This window comes from Schistocerca serialis, chromosome 4 (assembly GCF_023864345.2).
Source record: "Schistocerca serialis cubense isolate TAMUIC-IGC-003099 chromosome 4, iqSchSeri2.2, whole genome shotgun sequence".
Classification (NCBI taxonomy): Eukaryota; Metazoa; Arthropoda; class Insecta; order Orthoptera; family Acrididae; genus Schistocerca; species Schistocerca serialis.
In genome coordinates this window covers 49453092-49463408 of record NC_064641.1, presented here as the reverse complement: position 1 = coordinate 49463408, position 10317 = coordinate 49453092, and the positions used below count along the sequence as shown (strand labels likewise).

Genomic DNA, 10317 nt, shown 5'->3' with positions numbered 1-10317 from the left:
GCTCTACATACAGGGTGAGTCACGAGGAAAGGTACATGCTTTGAGCGGTGATAATATTAGTGATTCTGAACAAAAAACTTCATATGGACGTGGGTCCTATTCCAAATTGTTTCCGAGATAGAACACATTTAATAAAGCTTTTGTACGTTTTTCTTGAATAACTCGAAAACGCACCCTTCAGCGATAAAACGTCGCAGTACAAAAATTAACTATATTAAATTTCCTACAAAAAAGGTCCTATTCATTTTGTTCTCTAGAACTAATGGTTTGTGCAAAGAGAGCGCGAAAATGTTGGAAACCTCACTCGATGCGCATGCGCTGTAGATTACGTAGTTTTTGTAGGCCAATTTGAGGTTTACAGTGTACCATAGTACTGTAGAGCAAGTAGAGATGAACAGTTTGATACGGTACACTTGTAGTCTATCAAGCCGGGAAACTAGCTCAAAAACTACACCAACGCGAATAGTTGTTTTGTTGCGACTTCCTCCCGCCCCCACAATGATATTAGAAATTCAGCTGGGATGTTACCTATCCCTTCTGCCTTATTTGTCTTTAGTCCTCCAAAGCTCTTTTAAATTCTAATACTGGATCCCGTATCTCTTCTAAATCGACTCCTTTTTCTTCTTCTATCACATCATTCAAATATTCCCCCTCATAGAGGCTTTCAATGTATTCTTTCCACCTATCCGGTCTCTCCTCTGCATTTAACAGTGGAATTCCCGTTGCACTCTTAATGTTATCACCCTTGCTTTTAATGTCACCGAAGGTTGTTTTGGCTTTTCTGTGTGCTGAGTCTGTCCTTTCGACAATCATTTCTTTTTCGATGTCTTCACATTTTTCCTACAGCTATTTCGTCTTAGCTTGCCTGAGACTTGTATTTCTGCATTCGTAAGTTTCCCGGAACATGTTTGTACTTCCTCATTTCATCGATTAATTGAAGTATTTTTTCTATTACTCATGGTTTCTTCGCAGTTACTTTCCTTGTACCTATGTTTTCCTTCCCAACTTCCGAGATGGCTCTTTTTAGAGATGTCCATTGCTCTTCAACTATACTGACTACTGAGGTATTCCTTATTGCTGTATCTATAGCCGTAGAGACCTTCATATTTCCTTAGCACTTCCGTATCCCACTTCATTGTGTAATGATTCTGCCTGACCAATATCTTAAAATACAGCCTACTCTTCATCACCACTATATTGTGATCTGAGTCTATATCTGCTCCTGGGTATGCCTTATACGCCTTACTATCCAGTATCTGATTTCGGAATCTGTCAGACCATGATTTAATTTAACTGAAATCTTCCCGTATCACGCAGCCTTTTTCAAGTATACCTCCTCCTCTTGTGATTCTTGAACAGATTGTTAGCTAGTACTATCTGAAACTTGTTACAGAACTCAATTAGACTTTATCCTCTCACTCCTTGTCCCAAGTCTATATTCTCCTGTAACCTTTTATTCTACTCCTTCCCCTACAGCCGGATTCCAGTCCTCCATGACTATTAGATTTTCATCCCCCTTTACATACTGTATTACCCTTTCAATTTCCCCATACACTTTCCCTACGTCTTCGTTCAGCTTATGACATCTCCCTTACTTTATAAATGCATATGATTTATTTACCGGTGCGTTAATATAATTACTTATATATTTGCACCTGGAGTAGACGTAAGTAAGGGCGATGCATAACAAAGTACTTTTGTTGTACTTATTTTGTAATTTGCCTGAGTTGGGTAGCTGGTGATTCCTTCTAATTAAAACTCCAGGTCATACAATTTGCGGTAGTTTATTTCTTGATGATCACATTTTTCCAAAGTCATTGCAGAATACATCAAACTTCACATACAGTCTCTTTGACAATGCAACAGCTGACAGACTGACCTACTGACCGAAAAGACTTGGCTACAAAGTGAACCCCTAGGCGAACTGACGCTGCATTGCCGCGTTTGCTTATATATATTCCAAACAATGAGTGTTCATTACTTGAATTATTACACCATCGTGAAATTAATAGTTACAATTAAAAGTTACAAATGTACAAAAAGTTGACAATCAGATTACTTACAGCATAAAATATTAGTTCATTACAGATGAGTTTTGGGTTAGAAATTGTACAATTTAAAATTGAAAATTAAATATGACTATTTTACAATAATTCGTTTCATTAATTTAATAAATACAAATCAATAAATACAAGTCAATTATCGATTGGAAAATATTGCTAACATTTACGTAATATATACACAAGTTGTTTATCCTCTTTAATGGCTCATAACTTTGAAATATGCATCCAAACGTAAGTAATGGAGTTAATTACATGTGCTAACAATGATCAATTAATTATTTTAATAATCGTATTAATTCTGGTTTACAAATTTTGGTTTGATATTACATATCACTTAAAATTACGTGAATTTAAATTTGTTTCTTGCTTTTTGATCGATTTACAATAACGTTTTCCAAACTGAATTTTGGAGACCTAATTGCAGTTAATTAACAAAAGTAATAACGATGCTAACATTTATAACTACTTCTAATCAAATGAATTACATACTGATTATTATAGTTCTGAGTAAATGTTCATGGTTCATAGTTATTATTATGTTACATTTTTACATATTATTTAATTATTCTTAAATTTTGTTTAAATATCATTTATAGAATTATATAGTACTATTACATAACAGGAAAAGGTGCCAGAGTGGCATGATTTTTATTCTTTGTGTAAGAGAAAGTCGCGATACCCAGCTACAAATTCCGGGTATCGAATATCATAGTAATGCTGAAACGGGGGGAGGGGGGGGGGGTATGTTACAAGCTGGCGACGTCGGCATGTATACCTGAACTATCGTTGTCGGTGTTGGTTTGCTGTCGATTCTTATAAGAACGACCCAGTCATTTAAATGTGCGCAGAAACACTCGCTGCCCTATCTTCCTATTCATGAAGAATCCAACTCGTGTTATACCATTTTCTGCTGCTGTTGATATTACCCTATACTCATCTGACCAGAAATCCTTGTCTTCTTTCCACTTCAGTTTACTGACCCCTACTATATCTAGATTGAGCCTTTGCATTTCCCTTTTCAGATTTTCTAGTTTTCCTACCACGTTCAAGCTTATGAGATTCTACACCCCAACTCGTAGAACGTTATCCTTCTGTTGATTATTCAATCTTTTTCTCATGGTAACCTCCCCCTTGGCAGTCCCCTCCCAGAGATTCGAATGGGGGACTATTACAGAATCTTTTGCCAATGGAGAGAGATCATCGTGACGCATCTTCAATTACAAAAATATATGGAATACAAAAACACCGAAATTCTGTCGTAGACGTCTTCGTACTGGACAACATTATTAAAGAAGCAGTGGACATTCGCATCTCGACTAATATGCTTAACAGGGAACAGGATACAAACTCAGCACGGCAAGGGATCCAGCGCTTGCCATGTTAAAATCACAGCGAACACAGACAAGAACTGTCGGTCGTAAGAGGGATGACGCTGCGGTGGCGACATAAGTATCTGGTTTACAACAGCGAGGACGGGCACACGCCACAGCGCGTATTTCGACAGGCGGCTCCCAACAGAGGGCGCTGGAGCGGCCTACGGCAGCGCACAGTATGACTGACACGACTCTGCGCGTGCGTTCATCTGCCGACACGTGACGCAGTTCTCTCTCTCGCTACCGATCTGCATATCTCCGCTGCTGGTCATCGAAATTTGGCGCGTTCAAGCCTGCGCAGTTTCTTCTCTGATTGTCTTAAATAGGAGGCTTTGGTCATAGCCTGCGTTTCGCCACAACATCGCCACTGCAGGCGTCCAGGACCCATGGGCCACGGATACCAAATATTTAAGTGTCTGGATGGATAAAAAACTGCTCTTGCGTCGACATGAAGAATACGTCACCGAAGAAGGACAGAAGCTAATAAAAGCACTGTACCCGCTCTTCAGTTGCAGGTGAGGCGCAGCGCCGTACACTGATCCTGCCTTGGAGGCGGTTAAGTGGGAGATGTGTCTCAGAGCTGGATAGTGACAGATGGTGACGCGAGACTGGATGCGCACGTAGTTTATGTATCAGCCGATAGAGGACAGTATTGGATAGGGGACTGTGATTTAGTTTCGATTGTGCCCACTAGTGTGCACTGAAGTAATAGAATATTTTTCATAAACTTTTCTAGTATTTTCATAAAGTGTTATTATGTCTTTTTGTATATGTAAAATGTTATAAATGTGTTTTAGCAGTATTAATGATGCGTGAGTGTGGTTTAAGGTTAATATGAAGATAAATGTTTAATGAGTTATGTAGTGGGATTTAGTGTGGGAACATTTCGAAGAAGTATGGATGTGGACAAAGGGGATTTTTTTATAATAGATTTGTAAAGTAAGTTTATGGTAAAGGGAAAGTTAATTCAGGTATAAATAACAATAGTAAATAACTTTATCCATAAACAAAAATTCAGCATATTAGATAATTACGTCGGTAAAAAATGCAGTCGTTAGGTTTACTGTTTTGCGATTGGTTGTTGATGAAAAGCGTGGACTGACGCGGGAGAATGTTGTTTTGCTATTGGCTGTTGAGTAAACTGACCAATGGTAAAGCAATATTGTTCGCGCGCCTTTCTCTGCTGGTAGAGAAGACTTAGAGTATTCTAGAGGAAGGGTGGGAGCCTAGCCATGAAACAGTTCGGACGTGTGTAGTAGTAGTAGTAGTAATAGTAGTTCCGATGGAAACGATAAGTTGCCGGATCTAGCAGTGTTTCATACAGCAAAAGTGCTGTCAAGTGACGGTATAATTATTTCGATGGGCGTGTAGAAATTTTGGAATTTTAAAGTAATTTTGTGACGAGAAAAGATATATATTCCGCGTGGCGTATTGAGCAGGTCGGTGGCTAAAAACTGTGACTGCATTTGGTACCGACAGACTTAATATTTGGCGAGCATTCTCTTTCAAAAACAATCAGTATTTTTTGTAGCTATTACGTTTTCGTGAAATGCAACACCATAAGCTTGCTAACGTGAGTGAAAGGGATTGTGAGTGACTGTGTTAAGACTAGCATGGGCTCGGCAGTGTTCACATAAGTTTCAGAGTGTATTAATTAAGGACAAAATTTCCACCCTTTCATTTCGTGTGAAAACTTTCTCCCGAAACATAGATTAGTGACTTTAATTGCGGCCTGGTTCACGTCGAAGTACAGTAGGTTTCACTCGGCTTTCCTACTGATGATCTACTGAGACAATGTTCACAGGCAGGTGCAGGTAGGTCGTAAAAGGGACGAAAGGAACCGCGCCACCGCACAGGGAACAGAACTTAGACACCAAGCTCCGACTGTACCGAACGCTTGTCCACCCTTCCCTCACCCATAGCTTTTCCGCGTGGACCACGATTAGTGCCTCCCGGATGCAGACCCTTCAGCACCTGGAGAATAAGGTGCTTCGGTGGAGCCTGCATGCGCCTCCACTCACGAGGGTTGTTACCCTCCACGAGGGGCCAAACATTGTAGCTCTAAAGGCGACCATTCGAGAGAAGCCGATGGGTCTTTATGATAGAGTGGATGCCCTGCGTGACACAGTCACTGGCTTACACCACATGGCACCCCGACTCCCCGGCACTGGCACCGCCACCCCCTTCCTCTTACCATCCTCGAGAAATTAGATGCGAACCATGGCTAACGATAGCCTTGTTATAGGCACTAATAATGTGTCAGTCTTGAGAGGACCACTCAATATGAGATGTCCATGGTACGACCACCGGTATCACTACCTATGTAGTTGAGTTCCCTCTTGCCCACTACCTTGAACTTCCACTTCAAGTCCCACCGCCACACCTTCAAAGTGCACTCCAATGATCTCATTGCACGATAGAAAAACTTTACCCTTACTGCAAGACAGTAAGACCACCATCCACCGGTGACGCTATACCCCAACATACCACAAAAAAAGGAAAAAAATCTGCCTTGCCAGTATGTTCGCGGCACCTGAAGATGACGGTCTCGCCCGAGAACCATATTTGCAACCAGTCCGTCGGGAAAGCCTCAACAACACATAATATATAATTTTTATCCCAAGAGTAACATTAACAAGTTACAACATTACAACATTACTCGCCATCACTCTTATACATGTAATGAGTGGCCATAGCTAATGTGGGAAGTGCACCGCCTAAGACTTTTGCATGCCTCACTGAAGTCACTATGGGGGTGCTTTTGAGTCCAAACCCTAACACAGTGGAGATTCCTTAAACTTTTTATAAGTAAAAGGTGTTTATAAATGAATATCGGAGTTTTACCGCTTTGTAATGTTTGCTCTATTAAACTTACAGTTTTAAATGATATGTCAAATGAAAGAGCAACTCAAACAGTTTTACTAAGCAGTCCGTCTTCAGGCCACGAGTGGCCTACCGGGACCATCTGACCGCCGTGTAATCCTCGGTGGGAATGCGGATAGGAGGGGCGTGGGGTCTGCACACCGCTCTCCCGGTCGTTATGATGGTTTTCTGTGACCAGAGCCGCTACTATTCGGTCGAGTAGCTCCTCAATTGGCATCACGAGGCTGAGTGCACCCCGAAAAATGGCAACAGCGCATGGCGGCCTGCATGGTCACCCATCCAAGTGTCGACCACGCCCGACAGCGCTTAACTTCGGTGATCTCACGGGAACCGGTGTATCCACTGCGGCAAGGCCGTTGCCCAGTTTTACTAAGAACCTTATAAATCTTCAATGTGAGCACCATTTGTCACAGGGCACACATCAAGTCTATAGCCGAGTTCTTCTCAAACGTTGATAAGTGTGTCTTCAGTGATTGTAGCAACAGCTGATTCAATCCGGTTTCTTAATTCAGGGAGGTCTGTTGGTAGCTGAGGTACGTACACACGATCCTTGATGAAGCCCCAAAGGAAAAAAATCGCATGGCGTTTGGTCGGTTGAACGTGAAGGCCATGCAAAGCAAGTCCTGTCATTGGGCCCCTTGCGGCCTATCCAGTGCTTGGGTACAGTGAAGTTCAACCAATCTAGCGGATTGCGGCGGAAACATTGCGCGCTGCGCATGCGCACTGGGGCCAAACGCGTTTGAGTCGCTCTTTCATTTGATATATCATTTATAACTGTAAGTTTAATGTAATAAATATTATAGAGCTTGAAACCCCCAATATTCATTTATAAAAACCCAATACTTTAGCGAAGAAAGAAAATTAAATAGAAACCTGCTGTTGATAGTACTTCAGGTAGTATCCAATCTATCTTCGCTCGTGACAGGGCATGTAAGGTCTTCGAACTATAGGGGAACCTACACCTACACGTAGCCAACTTAGAGCTAAGAGAAACCCGATCAAAACTGGGAAAATTAAACACACGCTGGAAATTTTGGGCATCGCTATATCAGTCCTCCAAGAGACTAGGCTTCCAGATGTATATGCTATGGAACCTCAAGCATATAGAAAATGTAAATGAAAACCTGGTAAGAGAGTCATGAAGAATGTACCTTTCCTGGGGACTCGTTCGCAGTACATCATAAAAGGGCAGTATGCGTCCCCATCTCACCCAATGACAGAATCTCGGTATTTTTTCTCAGGTCCTACAATAGGAGATATTCTCTGGTTAATTTCCATGTTTCTGCCAGAGACTCTAACAGGAAAAACCCAGAAACCTTAGACCAGTACTGGAATGCTCTCAAGGAGACACTAGCTAAGGCCCTGCATCACCATACGCCTATACTGCTACGACATTTTAACGCTTAGATCGGGAGATTACAGAAATACCGGAAGAGTGTTGGAATATAAGGGAACCAACAAGAATGGCGATGACTTAATAAGCCTTCACAACACACATGTTCTGAAGGCAAAGAGCCTTAATATATCGGGCAAATGGCTTGCCTTGATTGTGAACGTGATAAAAATGTTGATTGCGTAATTTGTTTTTAACTCTACTTGATAAATACCCTAAAAGTAATGACTTATACAGGTCAGCCAACGACTTACAGATATCACAAGTTTCAACCAGAGCTATGATCAGTCTACCACAGGGCTACATACACTTAGTTACGCCGCAGTCCATAGTACGGGGCGTAGTGGACGGTACCCTGTACCACTACTAGTCATTTCCTTTCCTCTTCCCCCCCTCCCAAAAAAGAGTGAGGGAAAAACGACTGTCTGTTTGACTCCGTATCAGCCCTAATTTCTCGTATCTTATTCTCGTGGTTCTTGTGCACAATGTACGCTGGAGACAGTAGAATCGTTCTGCACTCAGTCTCAAATGCCGGTTCTCTAAATTTTCTCAGTAGTGTTCCCCGAAAAGAATGTCGCCTCCTTTCTAGGGATTCCATTTGAGTTCCCGAAACATGCCTGTAACGCTTGCGAATTGTTCTAACCTACCGGTAGCGAATCTAGCAGCCCGCTTCTGAACTGCTTCTCTGTCTTGCTTTCATCTGAAATGGTACGGATCGCAAACACTCGAGCAGTACTCAAGAATAGGTCACACTAGCGTCCTATAGATGGTCTCCTTTACACATGAACCAATTTCATAGAATTCTACCAATAAACTGAAGTCAAAAACTCGTCTCCCTACCACAATCCTCACATATTCGTTCCATTTCATATGGTTTTGCAACGTTACGCCCTGATGTATTAACGACGTGACTATGTCAAGCAGGAAACTAGTAATTCTGTATCCGAACATTACGGGTTTGTTTTCCCTACTCATTTGCATTAATTTATATTTTTTTTACATACAGAACTAGCTGCCATTCATCACACCACCTAGAAATTATGTCTAAGTCATCTTGTATACTCCTACTGTCACTCAGGTTCGACACCTTACCGTACAACACATCATCGTCAGCAAAGAACCGCATATTACTGTCCACCCTGTCCCCCAAACTATCTATCTATAAAGAGAACAACAGCGATGCTATCACACTCCCCTGGGGAACTCCTGACGATTCCCTTGTCTCTGATAAACACTCTCCTTCGAGGACAACATACTAGATCATATAAGTTTCATTTTGCTTTCTGCAACCGCCATACCAGGTTGGCCAACAAGCAAATGGATGAAAAATCTTAGACCCACTTAGCTATTTTCCACAGGACCAGAATTTTATCGGGTTCTCTGCCAGATTTTTTGCTAAGGTATGACGGTGATGTCAGCTGTATGTTTCGCACCTAGATCTTTTCACAGACGTGCTGTTGACAGGTAGATAATTTGAAACATCACTGAAAGGGGCATTTGAAGAACCACGACATGATTTCGAAAACGAACAGTTAAGCACAAAAGTTCTAAAATCTCAATACTCGTTTCTGTTGACAACTTTTCGATGTTTCGTATTATTGGCAAAAGCCAAATAGGTAATTTGTTGAACTGTTCCCACGTCCCTCCGTGATCTCTATCCACGTTTTCAAACCACCCACTGCGGATAGATGGATCAGGACAACCATCCACTTCATCCTGGCAAGTGGTATATTGCCAGTCCTGCAGAGTGGTACCAACCTGCAACTGAATGATTTTAACACGAAGTTCTTCAATAACAGGAACTTAAGTGAGGTCTGTATTCACTATCTTTAGATCTTTATCGTGATAGCACAAATGATTTATATCGCCGTGGGTTCTAATCATTTGTGGATACAAAGGTGATGTGCTCTGCAATAATTCGATGTTTGCCTGCACCTCAGAAAGTAAAATTTTCCACGTGGCGCAGGCAGCACCTACGTCGCTAATGTTGTCAGCCGTGAAACAGAGGGGACGGTTCCATGCCCTGCACAGTGCATGTGTTGCCTTCCAAGGGAAGTCCACGTATTGTGAGCTCATATTGAAGTTGATTTTTCTTGAGGAAGGACATTCCCACTGCAGTTCTCCTGTCCGTGGCCGATTCCAGCTTCGCAGTCACCTGAAACCAACAAAACAAGCAGTACACTTTGACAATACAAAGTAATCTATTCCCTACAAAAAATTTTATTTATTCGTAAGACAGTAACCCATCGGAACTACGCTCTGCTACCACTGAAGTGGTGCAGTTCGATCTGGAAGTGGTAAGGTGTTTCGTGTAAACAACTCAGGTATCTGCACCTTCATTTTCTTTAAATTTCAATATTTAGCAGTTGTGAATTCATAAAACTGATGAACACGTAAAATCTTGTCATATAGGCAGTCAAAAGATTATCAGCTATGATTTAGGATAAAATAATATAATTTGAAAAATGCAGAAAACGTTTAAGTCAGACAATACTTTAGCATACTTAAAAGCAAGAAAATGAATGTTTAAAACGAAAATTCACAAAAGAGCTAAAAACAGAGGCACTGATTAACAGTTTAGAAACAGAATTAGAAGGAGCTGCAA

The 10317-nt window shown here is 41.4% G+C and overlaps 1 pseudogene; it reads right to left on the bottom strand.

Annotated features, from left to right (window-relative positions):
* Positions 1-6562: 6562 nt before the first annotated feature.
* LOC126476198 (5S ribosomal RNA) lies at positions 6563-6680 on the bottom strand (annotated as a pseudogene).
* Positions 6681-10317: the final 3637 nt, after the last annotated feature.